The 19,508-nt window shown below is 40.2% G+C and overlaps 1 protein-coding gene across 6 annotated transcripts in view; it reads left to right on the forward strand.

Annotated features, from left to right (window-relative positions):
- Window positions 1–3,005: 3,005 nt before the first annotated feature.
- Window positions 3,006–19,508, forward strand: part of SOCS6 (suppressor of cytokine signaling 6) — a 28,481-nt gene continuing 11,978 nt past the window's right edge. The window contains exon 1 of one of the 6 annotated variants that reach the window (XM_086893915.1): window positions 3,006–3,158. The gene's annotated coding sequence lies outside the window, so the exon portion shown is untranslated. Of the gene's footprint in view, window positions 3,289–3,491; window positions 3,881–19,508 lie in introns of those variants that run through there. The other 5 variants (XM_086893906.1, XM_086893948.1, XM_086893926.1 and 2 more) reach the window with 5 other exon arrangements.

Consider the following 19,508-nt stretch of genomic DNA (forward strand, 5'->3'; position numbering starts at 1 on the left):
CTAGTTCAAATTCTTTATGATTTGAAATCATAATTTCAAAAAAGCTAGCAACTGTGAGACGAATCTGATAGGTGATACATACAGAGAACATTAAAACAAGATGCCTGAATGTACAAACAGCCCAATTCAGTTCAATATGTGTTTTTAACCCCCCCAAAAACCTCATCTGAGTGATTCTGTTTGCATTCTTCTTGTCTGCCATCCAAGATGCAACATCAGTAGCACACTTAATTTCAGATTTGGTGATAAACTGTTGCTCTCACTAGGATACAGCTGTTAGCTGCCACATTTTGATGGGAAAAGTCTATCCTAAACTTGAAGCTATATGTTAGGCTAAGACAAGCTGAAAGCACACTGGTAGTCTATGGAAAGGAACGTGATGTGAGAAATAAAGCATTGGTTGTTCTTTATGTCATGATTTATTGTTAGGAAAATGAACCTCAAGAGATTTTGTCACCAGAGTTGCCTCAGAGAGGACCAATGAGGCCTGAAGCCACCATGAAAAAAGTGAAGGGTGTGCATGGGCAGGAGGTGGGAAGGAGATGGAGGGAAAATGAGAAAGGTGAGTACTTGGAGTACTGATGCTAATTTAAGCCATATTTAACACCATCCCTAGTGAGAAGAAAATTAAGGTATGGAAGACGTGGGGGAAAAAGCCACCAAATGTTTTGCATTACTTTTCTTCAACCTTCCTGTTGTCTATCAGTCCCATTTCTGTAAAATAACTAAGTCCTTTGATTCATAAGACTGACAAGGAGGCAGTTTCAGACACGTGGAAAACTTCGGTCAACACATGGGCTGGAAAACCTCATCATCGAAATTAAACTGCTTTTTAATAGTTTGGGAGACTGTAGAATAAAAATTCTAAGACAATTTAAAAAAATTGTCTCACATGCAATGTAGATGATGGGAAAAGTTGCCTATGGTAAACAGTCCCTGAAAGCAATACGAAGGACAAGCATTTTAAATCCAGTTGGATTCTTCACATACACCTGCTATTGTCCTGCAGCTGCTGCTGAAAACACAGCTTAACTTCACACTATGTATGTATGTCAAGCATGAACGCCAGCAAGATCCTGAAAATAATTACTTGTTCAAATGCTTGTGTCCAGAGGAGTAGGAGGCCCGAAAAGAAGGTAAGAACATACACACACACAAAGAAAAACTCCTTGCTTGAGAAAATGATAAAACTGCACAGAAATTAAACTGAAACTTTCTCAATCAAAGTCTTTCTTGCTCTCTCTTATTCTCCTTTTTAACTAGGTTGCTAAATTTACAACAGTACATCTAGGGAAAAAAGGAACACTCTATGCTGTAAAAAAAAAGTACATATTTTTTTACTTGTTTAATTTTCTTTCTTTGAACACTCCTGCCAACCTAGAAAGTCATTTGTATTTTTCATATCAACAATATTGGTTTTGCAAACAAAAGTTAAAATCCATAAGGTTTCTTGTGATCCACTTGAAGTGATTCTTAGCTCTGTTATCCCACAGATAACATGTAATCATAATTGTAAAACAATCAGTTTTAATCTAAAATCACTTAACAAAAACATAAGTCATTCTATACATAAATGAAAAAGGCAAAGTTTATATTTGAAAAAAAAATTCTTTCTGCAATTCTGATTAGAGTCATCATCTCCTGAAATGGTCCTGGCCTGCCAGAAACTGAGGTTGATAAGATACATAAGGACGCATACAACCTTTGGATGAGACTCAAGGAAAGTCTTTAACTCTATAAATGCCTGAGATATAAGAATGTGAATGCAATCAGGGCAGTCTGACCTCAAATAACCTTGGCAATGAAACAAGAGACTGACTTCAACTCACAAACACCTCTGATCTCATAGAAGAATTCAAGCAGAATGTGCATGAACACTCTCACAATCTTGTGTTTCAACGGATTCTTTTTAACCTTGAGATCAGTAGTTTCATAATAAGTCATATGAATAATTTACTGACTGTCAAGCGACTACATAGGTAAGCAAATTATGCTTATCTGTGCAAATTGGGTTGTTGATTTACATCAGTTATATATACCACAAGCAGGAAACAAACGTAGTATTTTACTAGCTCCACATCAGTCGGCAAACATGACTTGCGACAACTTTCAAGAGCTGTATTGTCCACAGATTTTAATTCTTTGTCCCCTGCTAGTCGCTGCCATCAGTCTCACACATCCTACCTAAATTAAGAATTGTTTTCTTGCTCTCGAGTTAGCATTTTATATTTAAAGAAACCAGAGAACAAGCAATCAAAGCAGTCTGCTTGGCTGAAGTTGCTGCAGCACAGCTGATATGCCTGAAGTTTAGTGTCACTTTTCTAGAGGAGATCTGTGAAGCAGAGTTAAGCACAAAAGTAATGCCTGTTCTGGCGCGTCGCTTTCACGCCAAGAAAAAGGAGGTGTGAGGGAAGGTGAAGCGGAGGAGAAATCCCCTCTCTCGCTTCCTCTCCAGAGCAGCGCGACCCGAGCGGGGAGCGCCCATGGCCGGCGGCGGGGCAGGGGGGGGAAGGCTGAGGGACCCCTCCGGCCGGGCGCTACCAGCGAGGGGCTGCCCCCGCCGGAACGAAGACGGGAGGTAGCTCCCCGTGAACTTCGCCGATGAGCTCCTGTAGCCCAGCGGGGCGGTCACACACCGGAGATCGCGGGGGAGCGAGCAAAGGGCCGGGGCTAACAAAGCCAGACCGCCTTCCTGCCTCCGTTCCAGCGCGGCTCCCGGCCGCCCCCCGCGGGTTTCCCGCGGCCGCCAAGAGGGAACGGGCCCGGGGCGAGGCGCCCAGACCCGAGTAAGGGAGGGGGCCCGGCTGCTGCAGGGCAGACGGGCCGCAGAGGGCTGGTAGAGTCCGCCGGGCGGCGGGGGCGGCCGGGCAGGCGGAGGACGGAGCGGGGATGCCCGCGGCCCTCCTGCCGCCGCCGGGCTGTGTGCGGGCGCCGCAGCCGTAGCCGTGCCTGCTGCAGGCGGCGGCCATCGCGGGCTCGCCGCCCCCGTGCGCCCCTCCGAGGACGGAGGGGTGGGGGCAGAGGAGGCGGAGGAAGCGGCGGCGGCGGCGCCAGGAACAGGGAGGCGGCGGCTCGGCGAGGGAGGGAGCCAGAGCTGAAGCCGGGCCGGGCCCCGCGAAAGCAACAGCAGAGCCAGCTCCTCCTTCTCCTCCTCCTCGGTGAGTGCCGCTCCGCCACCCCCGGAGGTTGCTCCCCGCCGAGCCCGGGCGCCGGCGCAGGCCGGGCCGCAGCGCTGAAGTGCCCGGGAAGAGGCCCGCGCCGGGAGCGGGACACCGCGGCCTCCGCTGGGTGAGCGTCCCCGGGGCAGCGGGCGAACCGCGGCCCGGCTCCCCCCTCCCTTCACCGCTGGCCGCCGAGGGCTGGTGCGGTGCAGGCGGAACCGGTGGATGTGACCGGTGCTGTTCGCTACTTGCCTGCCGCCCTCTTCCCGAGCCGCGGCCCCGGCCTCCGCTCCCTTTGTTTGCTGGGCTCCCCGAGCCCGCGGCGGTGCCAGGCCCTGCGGACGCACCGGGGCCGCGGCGCGGCCTGCGAGGCGGGCGGGCGGGAAGGAGTGCCGGGCCCGGGCCGGCGAGGCGCTGCCCAGCCCCCGCCGTGACACGAGGGGGTCCAGGGCAGCCTCTCGCCCCCGCCAGTCGCTGCAGCGGGGCCCGCCGGGTTCCTGTGCTGGTTGCCTGGGCCGCTGGCCGAATACACCCCGCGCCTGCTGGTGCCATTATGGGGGGCGGCGGAATTGGGCTGATTTCCCTCTACCCCGCCGTGAAACCCGCCTTCAGTTGAGGCTTGTGCGTCCCCGTCTCCTGTGGGACGGGTGTCCGGAGGTGGCGATTTGGGCAGCCCGTGCCGGAGTTTGTCCTGTGGAGGAACCCCGGGTTGTTGCGAGGTGAGGTTGCACCAAGGGTTTCCGAAGGGGCGAGCGAGAGAGGCTCTTTTCTGTGACAGACACCACTTAAGAACTTGACTTTAAGAAGAGTATCACCAAACCCGCAAACTTTATTCGCTTTCGTTGTTCTTCGAACTGCTTTTTGCACTCTCTTTACCTAATGGTGCCACTTCTCTTAGAAAACAACTACCCCATGCCAACCCGTTAGCTTAAGAAAAAAGCCTTTGCGAAACAAGGGGGTTCTGAGAGATGCAGAGGATGATGCTTCTGTGATGTGAGGGTACTTTGACTACGTCTTTCTGACATCTTTTTATTTTTGTCTTCCTGTATTTTCAAAATCATCTTAGTTTGGAACACAACGTTTTTTTTTCTTGTGGAGTGCATTACTGCATTAAAGAAGTTCATTGCAGAATATGCTTTAGTCAGGGAAACTGACTTCCCCTTAAAAAGTTCTTGTGCCCTTTCTCTGTGAGGGCCCAACCCCTCTTTTCTACAGGCCAGTAATATTTATGCCATGTCCATTCTCTTAATACACCTGTAGTTAAATAGGCCTGCTGCAGGCCTCCTGTCTTGGAGAGTTGCTGTCTGTGCAAGTACTCGAGGAATAATGCATCTGCATTTCTGCTTGGGGTGGAAAAAATAGAGCTGGTTCTGTTTCTAGTTTTTGTTTGCGCTAATAGATACATATTTGGATTGTAGAAAATACTGAACCTTTGGTGCAATTATGAAATAAATTAGTTTGGCTGGAAGACTCAGAACAACTAGAGAATGTGTAGGTATTTTTTGACACTTCTGCAACAAAACAGTAGTCATAAGTCACAGTTTTATGTGCAACTTAAGAAAGATAATTTCAGCTTATTCAAAATGCTTAGTTTTCTGATGTGTTAAACTGTACTTGAATGGAGTCTTTGTTTCCTATTTGATATTTCTTGGGTTTGTGGCTTTGCACTGTGTTTGTAACTGTGCTTTTACTTGAAACAGGTTTGCCTATTGTATGCTTAACTGGGGACATATTCCCTATATCCCAAGTTTTGAGATTTAAGTAGATTTTTTTAAAGTTGAAATGTATGAAATGTATAGCCTTAGCACTTAAAAGTATAAGTGATAGCAGTGTACTGTTATACAGATATACCCACAGTAGCTAACTCCCTGGATAGCTGCAAGGGTATGGAGTAGTTAGGGAGAAGCTCTGTGTTGTTTTTAGGGATTCCATGAGCATCACTTTATTGCATTGCATGTATTGCAGCATCAAAGTGTTTGCATGGATTCAGGAGACGTGATGGCTAATTCTAAGCTTCCTAAAAATGTGACGTACTGAAATCTAAAAAACAGTTGTGTATTAATTTATACTATGCTATTAATTTCTTTGATCCTAGACTGTGAAGTTGTTCAGTAACCTTGGGTTACTCTTGGAGAGGGATTGTTTGAAGAAATGGTAACTGTTCCTTATTGTTCTGTGAGTAGATTACAACTTCTGACTCTCCTTAGCATAGTGAATTGGTGGAGTGATAGAGTGAACTCTTAACAAAAAGTTGTTCTTACAAAGCAAGTTAATTATTTCTGCTCTTTTTTATGATTTTTTTTATAGTCTTACAATAATTTGAAGATAAACAGTTGCAGGACTTCATTTGGTAGGGCTTTCCAGAGTCCCAGAGTTCTCTACATATTTGCTATTCTGTTGTTGGTGAAACTGGGGCCATAGTCCAGGGTAATACCTTACTCAAGTGCCTTTTTTTCTCTTGCTTTACTGCCCTCTTGGGCCTAAGCAGCACTACTTCGGTAGTGTTTGGGTAGTACAATGCAATAACATAAAATAGATGGGAAGGAGACTGTTCTCAGCTGGTGTGTGCCTTAGTGTTTTGTTGATAGGGCTTTAATGTGTGTTAGCAACAAATTAGAGAGGGTAGCTCAAGCAGTTCTGATGCTCCAAGGAAGAAAGTAAGATACAAATAGTATAAAAGGGAATGTAATGCAGACAGAATAGAGATATCTTATGCCATGTAACTGTATATTTTGTACTATAAATTATTAAACTGAGAGCAAATACAGAACTTTGAATTTACACTTTTTATGGTTTTTAATTTTCAGAAGAGAAATAATTATATCCGTAATGTTCCCTCTCCTTACCTTTATTCCAAAATTTGATTGCATTCTGTTTTGTTGCACACTTAATTTTCTGGAAATAAGTATCAGTCTTCAGAAGACAAAAATCCCAAGTTCTTACCACCTCTGTCCTGCAGCCTCCCAATAAATTTGTAGTATTAGAGAAGGAAGTATCCTTTAAGAAAAATGTTCTTAAAAATTTTTCTTGAATATTTCAGACGTCAAGTTACATAAAATAGTATATTCTTGTAGAAAAGAAGATGATTGTGCTTGTAATGGGATATTTATTGTCCAGGGTTAAAAGCAGCTTCATATAATTAAAATGTATCTTTTATACAGCAGAATATAAAATTCATGGTTCACAGTACTTTCCTGCTTTTATTATTGTTTCTGCTTTTTCCTCTGGAAATAATTGATTTCTGAATTAAAACACTGCACTATGCAAGTTGAATGAATTTCTGTGTTAAAAATAGTTACATTACTTTTGAGAGAAACATTTAGAAACTCATAGCTTTAGAGTTCTTTGTTGCAGAAGGTTTTTTCCCACTGTAGCTGAATGATCTTAAGCTATTGAAACAAAAATCTGTTGCCTACTTCAGCTTCTGGTGACTAAAACCAAGCTGAAAACAAACTGGCCTGTAATTATTGCCCTGGATGAAAATGGAAAGCTGACTGTATGTAAAGTGTTGACTGATACATTAAGGTTATGAAAAAGGGTACACAAACTTTGCTAGAGTCTACACAGACTGAATTTGAATCAGCAACATGAAGAAAAAGCTGGCTTTGTCTACTTACTGCGAGAATTAAAATTTTCAAATCAAGGTGTTAGAAATGTAGCTCTTCAAGTCCTTAAGCTCACTTAAATGAATGTTGCTCTGGATATTTTCTTTTGCCAGTTTTCATGGACTTCTTTTGTCATGTACAGGCATGCAAACAATAAGCATCTGGAACTCCAAGCAATTTCAGAAGGGTTTGAGGTGTATGGCTTTGCAAATCTAATTGCTCTTCATTGGTTTGTAACATGGATTCAAGAACCTATCTTTACATTAATTAAGTTAATATCACTCATGAATTTTTTTTCTGGAAAAATATCAAGATAAAATACTTTGGAAATTATTGGTCCTTTTTTGTCTCCTTAACCATTCACTTAAACACTTTGGACTCTGAGGAACTCAGCCTTGCTTATGACAGGGATGTAAGCTACATGTTACCTAAAAAATTCTTTCTTGGTTGCTGCATCACCAAGAAAACTATGCGAATTAAATATAAGTGTTTGTTTAGCATGGATATAAGTACATTGGCTGACTTGTTCTGCCTCTGACTTCAAGCTCCATTGAAGGAATATGAAAAAAATCTTTCTTGCAGGTAAAGCCAAGCATAGAATGCTGTATATAGACATTTCTGTCCAGGTGCTACTCCCCTAACATTGCTTCTTTTTGTATATATATATAGGGCACATAGCCTTTCATGCTCTGTCTTCTGGGAAACATTCCTTTTGTAATCTGCCAAGTGAAATAGGTTGGCAGTTTTAAAAATTCTTAGGTTTGTAAAGTGTGTGGGTTTTTGTTGTAAACACCAAATAATCTTGCTGTAAACTGCTGTAAAATAGTTTTGGATGAGAGCCATTTTCTCTGGCAGTGAAGGTATAAATTGTAGATGTTAGTAATTTATTTTTTTTAAGTGGTCTGAAGTTAAAAATTTAAGCCATGAAACTGAACCTGTACCTATTGTTAAGTAAATCACACAGATATATGGATGGTATTGTTCTTTGCTTCTTAGTGCGCTGTAGAATCAGCAGTATTTGTGTCATTTAACTTGGATGTATATGATACTGACCTGTAAGAGGAGTGGTGTAAGGTTTTGATGGTCTTAAGTTCGTGTGGTGAATGCAGCTAGCAGATAATTATTTTAGCATTTGAGATTACCAAAGTTATTAAATCTGCATTTTTCCTCAAGAATATTCTGTATTGCTTAAAACAGTATGTAGAGTGCTACTTTTGAAAATATTGTTGGAAATGAGATTCCAGTCAGACTTGATTTTACAGTGTGTGATCTCTTGTTTTTTTCTTGAGTAGTTTTATTCTTAATTAATCTTGACGTTTTCTGGTAAATGTGCTAAAACAGTAGCTTGTAGGAGTCTTGAGTAGGTGATTGTTTTTCCTTCTCCAAAGCAGTCTGCATTCCTCAAATAGGCTGAGAACATAGTAGGCTACTCCAAATGTTTCTGAAGCATGTTCAGTCCCACAATGTCTCCAATACAGTGGTCAAGCTTGCCTCCTTTTTCTGTTCCATCCCATTTTGGGTATTCTGTCTCTTCTGGCTTTGCCTCAGTAAGTGCTGCAGGACTGGGCAGTTACAAGTTACAAGCTGTAATTCTGACTGTTTTTGGCATCAGTAATGGGTTTTGATATCCTCAGAATCCTTCTGGGTTGGTAATTAGGTATCAGATTAGGAGTTTTAATAAAACTGAAAAACAGAGACAAGTGTCAGCAGGGCAAAGGTTTTTGATTACAGAAGGTATGCCTTCTAGGATGGGCTCCTAGGAAGCTGTACTCCAAAAACAGGGTAGGCAGCTTTTCAGATGGATGTTCTTTCAGGAGCTGGTGGGAACTGGGCGAGTAAGGAATTCTCGCCAGATTCACTAACAGAAGCTCTTTGTGCAGGGATACTGGTTTGGGTGAAACCTGTGCTGGGGGAGTTTTCCAGGCTGGAATTTTGGTCAGGCTGAGGAGACTGACTCTAGAATAGTTGGTTTGTGCATTCAGAGATACGAGCCACTAAGTTATGTATAAGAGCTTAAGTCTCTGTCCGTGTAAGGTAAGTGCCTGGTGGCTTTTTTCACTCTTTCACCTCCCTGTTCTCTCTTGAGTGGAAAACAGAGGCAAAACCAGTGCTGATCAATACACGCTGGAACATTGACTTTCATCCTCTTTTTGGCTTTTGAAAGGAAAAGAGCTGCTGGTTAGTAGTAAGTAGTGTTGAGAAGTAATAAAATACTAGCCAGAGGTCTTTGGCATTATTTTGCACAAAAAATCCAGTTTCCAGTATTATGGGAAAATACTTGCTGTAAATGTAAATATTCTGTGGTCCCTTACTGCAGGGATAAAAGAGAGCGTCTACATTCACCAGTAGCACTGGCCTGACACTGGTCTGTCTAATCCAGTGATGATCAGAAGATGACGGTGAATGGGAGTTGTTATATCAGTACTGACTTGTGTCCTGTGTACTATGAAAATAAGTGCTTTTGGAATCTGCAGTGTTTTAAATGTTGTTTGATGGGGGGAAAAAAGGACCAAAAGTTCTATGTATTAGCATTGAAAAGTATGTATCCCCTCTATTGTTTTGTGTTTTTTTTTCATTGGAATAATACTTGTGTTTTTTTCTTCATTTTATTTATAGTGTGTCTTTAAATTTAATGTCAGAATGGGAGAAAAGAAAGTCAGTGGGATGTACACAACTCTTTTATTTGTGGTTGAACTTTGAAGCTTAGCTAGCTTTTGCAGTCAGGCTTTGATACTCCTGGCTCTGCAGAAATTTGACCTTGCTCTAGAGATACCTATCTTAAGGACTTTGAGTTGGTGTAAATCTGATAGAGCACATTACTTCATACAGACTGTGAAAATTTTATGTTTGATCCTGTATATGACAGTTTATACACTGATGTGAAGTTGTTCAGTGTAAGGCCCAATTTTTTCATGTGCAAGCTGAACAGTGGAGTCCCATTGAGTTAAATGTCTTCTCACAGTTAATTAATCTTTATTGGGTTAGGACAGAATATTAGCAAAATCAGATAGTTTAGGGCTAAGTGGGAAATGATTTTCTGTTACTGGCAACATTATTTTTTTTAAAAAAAACCACGACAACCCCAACCCAACCATCTTCCAGTGTGCCTCAGGACAAAACAGTGTCTGTCTAAAAACTGCAATTAATATATTCTCCATCAGATTCGTTGGTTGGGGTAGTGAGCTGTTTCTGTCTGCAGATGATTAGAGTGTAGGTGGAGGAGAAAAGAAGAATTTCCTGATCTTAATCAAGAATGATTAATAGTCTCTCTCATTTTGACCCAAAATGAGAAAACTTGCATGTAGAGTAAGCTTTGTCATAACTGGTGAAGTCTTGTAAAAAGGTTTTACTCTGACAAATCAGGACTTTATGAAAAAAATGGCTAAGCAGCTTTGCCTGTGCAAAATTCTGTTCCTGTTCTGGTCAGTGTGCAAGTTGTGCAGTGTTATGGTTTGTGCCTTCTTAAAAGGACCCTTGGACTTAAAAGGGTGAATTGTGAGTTTAGAGGTTTATTTAATGTTTCACCTTTTTTAGGGGAAACTAAACGTTAAAGTAATTTTGTGAGATTAGCTGGAGATAATACTCTCTACAGGTGTGTTTACCCTGTGTATTTGACAGTACTTTGAACACAGCCATGTCTCCTGTTTCCCATGTGTGGATAGACTCTAAACCATAAAGAAGATAATTCATTTATTCTGTTCTTATTGGGCCTTCTGCCTGGGAAATTGGGAAGGGAAATATTTTAAATAAGCTGTTTTGCATTCTCACTTTCTGAAATGTAGAGCTTGGGTTGCTGTCTGCAGTGGGTCCTATGAACTTGGAGGGGCAGCCAGGCCAAACACATAGGGGATTAGGGGGCACATTGTGCTTAGTGCTTGACCGATCTAGGTTCTGCTACTGGAGTGTGTTCCAGGAGAGACTGCTTAATTAGAGGTACTCAGAATGATTGCCCCTTGGGCACCACCGGACTCAAGATCCCCCCAGCCTTTAAACAAGGAGATGGAAGTTCTGTTCCTGCCCCTTCACCCCCTGCTTTTTGTTTTGTTGTGTTGTGCTGGTTTGTCTGTAAAATAAAAGTTAGTTTCTGTTTTGCTGATTGGATCTCTTTTCCTGGCAGTGAAAGTCTTATCATTCTTTAGTTGATACTACTTGACAATCTGAGTTGAATTGTATCTCATTCAATTGTATGGGTGTTTCACAGTAGAACTGAGGTTGAGCTTTGTAATAGTAGGTTCCTTATGCTTGGTGTATTAAATGCTCTTATGCCTTTAAACTGGATTCCCAAGTGTGTGTGAGTGAAGCAGATTATTGCCACTGTTATTTATTTAAGACTATAGATAATAGGTGGATATTGTGCCTGTCATCCATGTGATGGACAAAATGTATCTGCAGTGAAATATGAAATTAAATACAAACGTACATAGCTAAAAATTCCCTTGTCATTTGCATGTACAGGTTTCACAGACTGCAAGCAGTACAGGCTGCATTTCCCAGTGATGCAAAAATATAGGATATAGCAGCTTGTTAGGTAGAGCTCTCATTTAGATTGAAGATAGCCACAGTGATTTTCCACTTCTGTCCTTTTTGTATGAGGACTACCCTGAAGACCAACTTTTTGGCTGGTCTGTAGAGTGAAAAGATTTCTATTCCTTCTTCCAAAGCTGTTCTGAAGAAGATGAACAGAGCTGAAAAAGAATGGTCTAGATAAAGATAGTGTGCTTTTTCTCATCCCAATGGAGTAACCAACTGATTTGAAAAGGAAAAACCTGCATCTGACTTTCTGTCTGAATTCAGCCTGCATCTGAAACTGTTACTGCAGAGTAGGATATCTAAAGTGAGAATCTCCTTTCATGGTGTCTAGGACCACTGTCCAAGTAATTAGACTTGTAGTTTGATATCCATTTGTGCAAGCTTCTTATGTGATCCAGAGGGATACTCTGATCATGCTTCCGCTTCTCATGATGTCCATAAAAAGAAGTGGTTGCTGCTGAATTTTATGCAGCATGATTCTGTGTGATGATAGTCAGTTTTAGACATGTAGGTTAAGGTGTCAACCACAAGATAGCCACTGATACTGTTTTTTAACTCCAAGTACTTCTGCTTTTATATACAAAAAGTGAAACAAAAGGCTACTCAGGAGCTTTTAGTTAAAAGAAAAAAAAATTTCTCTGAAATCCTGATACTTCCTAGATTAAGCTGCTCCCTCTATGTAAAGGATTTTCAAGAGCAGCAAAGGTCCGCATGTCTGTGAAAGTTTTAAGGAACCTGACTGTTGTAGCAGCTTGCAGCTCCTGTCGATTTTTAGAGGGATTTCTTATACTTGGATACTGAAAAAAATAATCCTAACTTGGACAAAAGCCAGATTTCTTATCTCTCTTTTAGGTAAAAGTAGTTGCAATTCTGACCTTTGCAGTTCATCAAAATGTACTTAGTTTTCAATTATATTTTTGGAAAGCAGACCATCAACTTCGATCAGATCTGTTGTTACAAGCAGAATGGGGTAGGGGTTGTGAGAATGCTTTGAGCCATACTAGTGATACCAGTTTAGCCGACTCGAAGCCTGTGTCATGCAAAATCTAAACTCTGTGCCTTGGCCTATTTGTTAGTCTGAATTTGCTTTCTTTGAGGGTTGTATTTCAATCACTTTAATTAATGGTTCAGATTATAATATTTAAGTAATGGTGTTTGAATTTTGCTGGGGTTTTTTTGTTGTTGTTTTTTTGGTTTTTTTTTTAGGGAGAAGGGGATTTGGTTTGTTGTTTTTTTTTTTTTTGTTACCATCCTCCAAAACTTTGGTGGTTTGCTTTTATTTTTTTCTACATCTTTTTAACATCTTTAGCTACATACCATTGATAGATCCTCTGCTTCTCATCCTGCTACCTGATACTTCTTGGTACTGTAACATGGGCTATTAATTTGCTTACTGCTTTGGTAAACAAAACAACTAGACTGAAAGGACTTTGTAAAATATCTGCTGAATTGTGAAATTCTAAAGGAAGTCAGGAAGTTGAATCTTGACTAGAGGACAGCCATAGAAGGTTTACTGAAAGGTTTGGTATATCTCAAAAGAATGATGAAACCCAAGCTTGTGTGTTTGACTTACTCCTCCATTGTCAGTAAATCCCTGAAAGGGATCACAAGCTTTAAGTGATGTCTTGCGGCACACAACAATTTGCTGTTGCAGTCAACTCTTGGCACTGCACTCATTTGCTTCTGCTGCTATCTTAGAGAGGTGGGGGAAAATTCAGATTTAGGTAGGTAGGTGTTTTCTCAAAACTCCAGCAGCTCTCACCCCTTTTCCCCATAACTCTATATTATGTGAATTCAAAATTTATGTTTCAGAATTAAATTACCTTAGTTTTGCCTAATGGTGCATATTATTCAGCTTATGAATCCATCTAAAAACAGTGGAAATTAAGTGCTCTATGTTCTGACTCACAAAGTGTTGAATAGAGCATTGAGTGCCTGTGCACTAACATTTAAATATTGGACATAGAGACAGCAAAAATGTCCTTAATGACGCCAATAATTCTGTCTGGAATTTTGAGTTTAATTGGTGTACTGTAAGTAAATGGTAGGACTGTCCATTTTAAAGGATGTTGGAGAGCAGAATTAATGTAAACATTTTTGTCCCATATGTGAAAGAAGTAAGAGAATTGGTCAGGAAACTCTTCTGGCTTTTCTCAACTTCTGAGTTCTTGGATTTTGAACCATAATGAAATTGTCTACTATGTTTCCTATATAAATGGTTCAGATTAAGGATATAAAATGACTTTTCTCACTGTGTTGTTCAAGAGGGAAGACACAAAGGATTTTAGTTGCTGAGAGAAGTTGACTGATTATTTCAGTGAAAATGTTTTAAATTTTCAAAAAATAAACTTGTCAGTGGGACTTGGAGATAATTTTTTTAAAGGTTTAATATTTTGTGCTATTGGTTTCTTAATGTAGTGATATAAAAAGTATCTCCTAAGCCTTTCTCTTTTGAACAGTTGATCAGAATTGAAAAACAGGTCACAGTAACAAACCACTTTTAGTGAAGGGGGGTGGTATCTTTAAGGTCAGAGGTAAACATTTTTATGTTACAATTAAACAGTTTATGTGAACATCTCTCTGTGAAATTGAGTTGTTTCATGTCACTTTTCTCCTTGGTTTTCAAAATGCTTTTGAGTTCCAAAGAAAGTTTTTCCTGTATTTAGAAATGCCCTTGGATTTGTGTATGTGTAAGAATGTATGAATTTTTGCCATGGCTGTTCTCTCAGTTGGGACACAGCCTATCTGCTTATTTGATAAAGCTTGGTTGGGCAGCACTCAAGATGCTGCAGAGTATACACTGAAGCCTTGCATGGTTGAGTTTTCTTTCTTTGGGATGTAATGCTAAAACAAGCAATAGTCTCTGAATCTAACTCCTGAACTTTTTTTTTCTTGAACTTTTTTTTTTGTTTTTGAACTTTTGAGAAGTGACTAGGGAACTTGGTTTCTTGAATAGAAGCCTCTTACTCTATATGAGACACTCTATTGCAGTATTTTATGTATTTGTTGTTATTGCAGAGATTAGAATAACCTTGATTGACTAAATGTAATTATTGTTTAAATGTAGCCAATGCCTTTTCATCTCATCTCAGGTCTTTCATAGTTCACTGAATATCTGTTTCTCCTGTCAGTGAATTTTACTTTAAGGATGCATACACTTTTAAATTATGCGTATGTTATGTATGCATTGTAGTAACACAATTGGTTTGGAAATTGCTTTGGAAAAAATGTTGCTGTCTTTAGTTAATAAAAATAAATGAATTAAATTTATGATCATTTAATAAAAAATTACTTTTCTTTCACAGTGTACAGATGAATAATATCAGTTGTTGGTATTTGTATTCGGTTAGAATTTTCCACTGTTAGAACATAAAGATGTGAATTGATTTAATGTGCATAAAAAAGGAAAGCCATAGAGGTAGGAGTCTGCAGGTTGAAAACTTACTAAATCTGAGTTGTATGGCAACCAAATGCCTTGATTCAAGGCAAGGAGTATGTAGTATTGACAGTAAACATTTCTATATGGTCTGGAGAGGAATGGTGGGACCTTTGTGACATCTGTGTAGCAAATACATTGTATTTCTCTCTGATAATTTAATGAAGAAGGTCCCCAAACAGAGATCAATCCTTTTTTCTTTGTGATTCTGGGAATTACCTTATTAGCTACTTCTTTCTCCTCAGCATGCTTGGAAATTTCTCTGCATGTGTGAACTCTGTACAGATGTGTGGAAGATGTTTCCATTTTTATTTCTCTTTAATCAAGGCACTGTTCTTTCCTCTCAGACCATAAGTGGGTTCATTTAATCCTTCCATTTATGTAGAGGGTTAACTGTCTCATAAGGAATTGCTTCATCTTAGCTTGAATTGAGAGAATGGAGTGTTATCTTCTAAGGAAAGAAGGCTTTCATTCTTATTGAAAGTGTCCTGGTGAAAGCAGGTAGGAGTGATAGCTGTAAAAACATTGGAGAGTCTACCTGGTCATACAGGTTCAAAGGGTCATTCAGCCTCTCTGAAAAACTATACTAGGGAGGTTAATTGGGAGTCAGCCTTGGTCATGAGATCCAAGGCAGAATGGTACAAGATGGGGTAAGGCTGCAGTGTATTGCTGTTTGTTTGGGCCTTCTAGAAGAGCTGAAAAATAGGAAAAGTAATCTTCCTGGAATTACATATTCTCCAGTTGCAGAACATGACTGTGTTGCATGTGAAAAACAGAATCCTCTTTTTCTGTGTAGTGAATTTTCAAGCCAGTCTCTGTCTTGCAAACTTGTTTCAGGTGTTATTGTTTCAGCTCATGTATTTGGTAGTCAAATCGCTATTGAATATATTTATCTTTTAGAGTTTAACAATGTTTCTTTTGTTCCTATTGGAATATATTAGATAACTAAATTTGAATTACTGCTTGAAGAATTTAATTGCCAAGTTTTTGGCTTATTTTTAAAAGGGTTGTTTTTTGGGTTTTTTTTTCCATCTGGATATTTTGAAAGGAATCGTATTACCTGGAGCTAATTTATGCAGATTTTTTTTTATATATATATTTTCTTTTTTTTAATATATCTTTGATGCCACGTGGATGTTATTTGTGGGAATAAAGGCGAATTACATATGTTTCTGGTTGTCTGTCAGATAAGCATAAATGACATAAATGTAAGTGGGAAGGTGAGCAGTTTACCACTTGCTGGTGAACATACTTGTTTTACAAACATGGGCTATGAAGCCACCTGTTGGCTAGATAGTGTGGCAAGTGAGGTGTTTAAAGTAAAATTTAGGTTTGGTTTGGTTTCATTGTGTTTTGGGGTTTGTTTGTTTTGAGTTTGTTTTTTCCCTTGAGAATGTGACTTCATAGCTCTCCTGATACGTTGTTTTCTCATTTTTGCTCCTGAAGAAGAGAGTATCCTGTATTGCACCTTAAAGAAAGCAAAATTATCAGTCACCATTGCTTGGTGCTTTGGTAATTTAAAACTACTTCCTCTGTCTTCATTTTCACATCAGGTGACTGGGACAGGCAGAAGCAAAAAAGATGACTATAACAAATTAATAACTCATAATTTAGGGAGAATGATAATATTTAAGAATTTGTAGTACGTAGTGATACTGTGCAAACCGTTATAATTTTCAGCAGAAACACGAATCACAAAATATTCTGAGTTGGAAGGGACTTGAATTGGGGTGAGACTGCTGCCCATGCAGAGCAGAGCTGGACAATCCCCTCCCTTGCCTGGCTGGCCATGCTGTGCCTGATGCCCCCCAGGACAGGGCTGTCTCTCCTGGCTGCCTGGGCACTGCTGACTCAGGTTCAGCTTGCCATCGACTATGTCCCCCAGGTCCCTTTCTGTGACACTGCTTTCCAGCTTCTCATTCCCCAGCCTGTATGTACATCCAGGCTTGCCCTTCCCAGCTGCAGTCAGGCACTTGCCCTTGTTAAATTTGTATGGTTGGTGATTGCCCAGCCCTCTGTTTTGTCAAGGTCTCTCTGCAGGATCTCTCTGTTCCTCCCAGTTTTGTGTCATCTGCAAACTTGCTCAGTATCTCTTCCAGTTCTGCGTCCAGATCATTTATAAAGATGTTGAAAGAAGCACAGGGCTGAGGATGGAGCCCTGCAGAGCCCCACTAGTGAGAGGTCACCAGTCTGATGTCACCCCATTCACTATAACCCTTTGTGCCCGACCCGTGAGCCAGTTGCTCACCCATTGCATGCTGTGTTTGTTCAGCTGTGTGCTGGACATTTTGTCCAGAAGGATCCTGTGACAGACAGTACCAAAAAGTACTGAAATCCAAAAAGATAACATCAGTTTGTTTCCTTTGATCACCTAGGTGGGTTACTTTGTCATAAAGGGAAATCAGGTTTGACAAGCAGGACGTTCCTCTCATGACACACTCTTCTGGCTGTGACCAATGGCTGAGTTGTCCTCCAGGTGTTTTTCAATACCTCCTAGAATAATCATCTCTGTAATGGTACCATATGGTATGAAGCTTTTCTTTCTATTACTTTTCCTGTATTTTCCTCTTTCTCCTCACAATGTCTTCCCTTTTTTTCCTAGTAATTTTTTCCTCCTGGAAGCAGGAAACAAACACATAATGTAGCATTGTGTGTTAACAGAGTGGTGTACTTCTGTGTTGCCTATTTGGTATGTTCCGCTCATACTGTGGGGTTCATTGGTGACAGAGGTTTGGCCTGAGAAGTTGAATGTCTGTTCTGATAGCACAGTAGGGAAAGATCATGGTACCTGTTTTATGTCTCCTCATCAAAATATTTGTTCGCAGCAGGACCTTTTCAGATGTCTGGTTTGTGTTTTGGAAGTTGTACACAGTAGCAGTGTTTCTGTGCTTGCTGTAGAAACACCAGCCTGAACTTTGAAAACAAAACCAAAATCAGTATAAGTCAATGTGAAGTGGTAGTATTTAGCTGTTGCATGTCTGCTGAGTGTTTTCTTTCCTTTTTTGGAAAGGTCTGGAAAAGTGTTTCTCACAACTGTATTATTTTGTCACTAACATTAAGAGTGGCCAGATTATTGCTGACCACAAAAAATCACTTTGAGATAATGGTCTGCTTTATTTTTTCTGTCTTTCTGGCATATGATTTGAACAGATGGATAGCATTTCTGAAATTACATTTGGAAATGCATCATTCAGGATTCAAAAATGAAACTGCATTCAGAGTTGGGTTTTAGTACCTGCATCCATACAATTATATATGTTATGTTAATTTCAACACACACTCCAGCATTTAGACATTTATGCATACTTCTCAATTAAAAGAAGCTCAGAAATGCAACTTTTTTTTGTTGTTTTTTGTGGTCTTCCTTTTATTTTCACTATATTAATTTCAAACACTTATGTTCTCAAATACGTAGGCAGAGAATCTGTTCTTTGCCATCTTAGCACAAAAATGCTTCAAAATTTACTCCTTTTACATAATGTGATGTTGGTCTGTATTATTAAATGAAATGCTGGTTTGTAGAGCATTATAGTTTTACAACTTTTCAGACTCCTAACATAACTGTGTTACGGTTTAAAAGGATTGCATAAATATCTTGGATAAACATAAATCCTCCTTATTATCCTGCTGAGGCTACCCCATACCTCATTTTGGTGTATTTATCTTCTGTCAGGATGGAGTGGGAGATGGACCCTTAGTTGGAAAGAATTTCTCATGCATTATCTCCCAGGAAGTCTAACCTTTGCTTATGAAACTAAACTTAATTTTTGCTGATAGACAGTCTGCTGCAAGGCTGGCTGCTGCATTCTTGTAAAATGGTAAGAAACAAAAACAGAGCCTGACTGAGCATTATTCTCACTCTTTGTCTGCTTCTGCACAGCTGTGTGAAAACGAAAAGCAAAGGTTTATTTGCAGTCAAAGGATGGGATTTCCTGCAGTGAAACACATGAACATGTCAGATTTCTTTAGTGACTTCCCCATTTTTATTCACCAAAAATGTTCCACTTTCCTCTTTTCCAGTGTCTTGGCATACATAGAACTACTGGGTTATTTTTGTTTGCTCCTTTTTCCCTTGCTTTTAATCAGGGTCTTAGAGCCAGATTGTGGTTTCATTTTCCTGATACTTTTTCCACATGCTTGAAACAATTCGATAGCAGTATGCTTTATTATCATATGTTTGCTTAAAAGAAAGTGATGAAAGGTGGTACTTGTGTCATACTTTTAGTAAATGTATGAAAAATACAGTCTGCTTGGTTCCCTGTTTGGGTGTTGGTTCTCAGTTTGTGAGAGATCTAGCAGGAATGGCTAAAGTTGGTTACTGGCTGTCATCCACCCAGCTTCCCTGGAGTTTCCTCCTCCAACAGCAGCTCTGGTATTATGATGATGTGTGTATTGTTGAGACTTCAGTTTAACACCCCCATGTTAGTGTGCCCATCATAGCTCATGGGCAGACATGGATCTCAGCCATCTATCCTTGGGGTAACAGAGATGTAACCTTGGCTGAGGACTGTTGATATTAGTAACTGGGTTTGGCGATTGTAGTGATGTAATTATTGTAGTTATAAGAGTGTATATACACATATGAACTGTAACAGAGATGCCATCTAACACCCTTAAGTTACTCCCCAGAGGAACCCCACCAATCAGATAAAAATATTCCGTTCCGCATCCAAATATGGGAAAGAACAGGACTTGCTGCAAGCACTCGTGGATTAAATAGTGTTCAAAGAGAGAAAATGAAAAGAAAAAAAAAAAAAATCAAGGAAATCTAAATGT

This window comes from Cyanistes caeruleus, chromosome 1 (genome assembly GCF_971803275.1).
Source record: "Cyanistes caeruleus chromosome 1, bCyaCae1.hap1.1, whole genome shotgun sequence".
Classification (NCBI taxonomy): Eukaryota; Metazoa; Chordata; class Aves; order Passeriformes; family Paridae; genus Cyanistes; species Cyanistes caeruleus.